Source organism: Xenopus tropicalis, chromosome 6 (genome assembly GCF_000004195.4).
Source record: "Xenopus tropicalis strain Nigerian chromosome 6, UCB_Xtro_10.0, whole genome shotgun sequence".
NCBI classification, from domain to species: domain Eukaryota; kingdom Metazoa; phylum Chordata; class Amphibia; order Anura; family Pipidae; genus Xenopus; species Xenopus tropicalis.
The window spans coordinates 136,854,347-136,857,441 of NC_030682.2; positions in this window are offsets into that span (position 1 = coordinate 136,854,347).

Sequence of the window (3,095 nt, forward strand, 5' to 3'; positions counted from 1 at the left end):
GACCATCCGCAAGGATGTCCGAGACTTTGTCGCAGCTTGTACAGTTTGTGCCACCACTAAAGCCAGCCACTCTCGACCCTGCGGTCTTCTGCATCCATTGCCAATACCCTCTCGCCCATGGACGCATTTGGGTATGGACTTTATTGTGGAGCTGCCGCCCTCCTGTGGTAACACTGTCATTTGGGTAGTGATAGACCGCTTCAGCAAGATGGCACACTTGAGTACCCTTGAGGAAACTCCCCTCGGCTGTAGAACTGGCTCATCTCTTCATACAGCATATCTTTCGTTTACATGGTTTCCCTGTGGAAATTGTCTCCGATAGAGGGTCCCAGTTTGTTTCCAGATTTTGGCGCTCCTTGTGCAAGTCTCTGGGAGTATCTCTTCAGTTTTCCTCGGCCTATCATCCTCAGACCAATGGGGCAGCAGAGCGTGTAAACCAAGCTCTTGAACAGTTTCTGCGAAACCATGTTTCCCTTTGCCAAGACGACTGGTCGGATTTACTCCCGTGGGCAGAGTTCGCTCACAACAATGCCAGTCACTCCTCCACTGGAAGATCTCCTTTCTTGTCGGTGTATGGTCAATATCCTTTGGCCTTCCCTCAAGATTTGCTTCTCTCCGAAGTTCCCGCTGCAGATGACCTGGCGGCTCACATGTCTGTTATCTGGGCTGCCACCAAGTCTAATTTGGAAAAAAGTTCCTTGGTACACAAAACCTTCGCTGATCGTCGGAGGAAGCCTTCCCCTCCATACAAGGTTGGTGAAAAAGTCTGGCTTTCTTCCAGGAACATCCGCTTGAAGGTACCATCTCCGAAACTGGGTCCCAAGTTCCTGGGTCCCTTCTCCATCTCTGAGGTGATCAATCCCGTAGCAGTCCGGCTACAACTTCCCCCAGAGATGCGGATTCCTAACGTGTTCCACGTCTCCCTGTTGAAACCAGTGGTGCTCAATCACTTTTCCTCTGCTCAGTCCCCTCCTTCTGCCGTCCTCGTGGATGGTCAGCAAGAGTACGAAGTTGAGAAGATTCTCGATTCTAGGCTCTCCAGGGGATCACTCCAATACCTCGTCCAATGGAAGGGATTCGGCCCTGAGGAATGCTCCTGGGAGAAAGACTCTGATGTACATGCTCCTCGTCTTGTGAAGGCATTCCATGATCAATTTCCTCAGAAGCCTCGGCCTAGTGGTCCAGTGGCCCCCCGTGGGGGGGGGGGGTACTGTCATGGATCGGCGACGCTCCCTACCTGCTCCTGTGCGGCGGCGTCCTTCCTCCCGGCGCGGCGAATCCAAGATGGCGGCGCCCAGGGCTCCACGTGGGCGCAAGGACGCCGGCGCGATGACGTCACGCGCTATGGCGCCAAATTCAAACTTAAAAGGACGCCAGAGACCCAGGTTCAATGCCCGAGTATAGCTCAATTTACCTATTGTGTTCCTGGGTCTCTATTTGTCTCATCTGCCTTCCTGTTGCTGTTTATTTGCCTGTTCCTGACCTTGAACCTTGCTGCCTGCCTTAAGTGACCTTTGCCTGGACCTGACCTTGTTTTTGGATTACCCTGCATCTGTACTTCGCTCGGACTCGCTGGAAGCGGCCTTCCTCCTTGATCCTGACTTCACCCTCCCCGTGGGTGCCGAAGGCCCCGCTGACACTGGGACACTCAGTGGCATGTAGCATAGGGGCCTCTGCAGTTGTGTAGGGTGTAATCAGGTTGTGTCATGGGGAGTCCCTGATGGCCAAAGATGGAGCAATGCACCTTAGCTGGGGCTCATCCGCTGAATAGATTCTAAAAGTTAAACCTGCAGCCAGTAGTGATGCTGCCCCCCCCCCCCCATTACATAACAGTTCCCTCTCCCACAGCAGCAGTAGAGCTGTCTGTCCCACTGGGCAAGGAGATACCCAGCAGCCGTTGGGGGCACTGGCAGCTCATTTGCGTATCAGTTATGGTGCCAGTTTGTGTTACAAAGAGAGAAATATGCTCATTTATACTTTGATTAAGAAACCCGAGGAACACGCAGGGATAATATTGATGACACTGTGCACTGAAATTGGCAACTTTATACAAATGTCTCTACAAGGTGAAACGTTCAGCAATTCAGGGGTATAAATACCGCTCGGATTGTCGGTTGGTTCGTGCCACCTCGCCTGGACGGCAGGGTGATGCCATGCTGTGACAGGGAATGTCATGTGGTAGATGGGACACAATCCCAGTGTTCCATGTTAGGGGTCGTTGTGCTGCCAAGCACGATGGCCAAACAAATACAACCAGTCTGGGTGATGGATAGTGTCATCCCACGCGCTGGATGAGGTAGGGACGGCCTGGGAACCAAGCTACTGAGGTCAGCCTGCGTGTTTGACCGTGGCACGCACTGCTGGCGTAGCAGTCACAACATGGCACCACACTGAGACAGGAGTCCAGGAGTTGTGACCGTGTTTTTATCAATCAATACAATTCTTTCTTTTTCACAATTCTTCTCACCCATACAACCTGCTAGAGCCGTACCACTCAGATGTGCTCCTGGGGGCCACTGCAAAAAATACAAAATGAAGACCAATTGCACATTGAATATCAATGTCTACATCATATTAAAAGTAAATTAAAGGTGAACTGCCCCTTTAAGCTAACTGATCACAAACACAAATGGATGGAGAACCCCTCACAGAAGTGCCTGTATGAATACTTTTACATCCTAAGCATTTTAGGGTTAAAAAAAACACTCCCACCCGCACTTTTGCACAGTATCCCTGGGAGTCAGTGGGAACCGCAAGAGGTAGTTGGGAGGTTCATTTTTTAAGCCAGCAGTGAATCCACTAAGTGTCACATTAGCTGTAGGTCAGTCTGTGTATGGCCCATATTTAGCCTCCCCTCCGCCTTTGACAGTTCCCCTTTAATACATTACCTCATCCAAATAGTTTATGGGCTGGCTGCTAATTAAAAGGAAATATATACCCCTGTGTGAAATGATCTCATATATATGTAAAAAGGTGCATAAACACTATATACTGTATTTATTTTTAGACATAGGGGATTCCTCGTTGTCATTGGAATTCCCTGTTTTTTGGGCGGAGGGCTTGGTAAAGACCTTTTTCCATCACCCTTGCATATG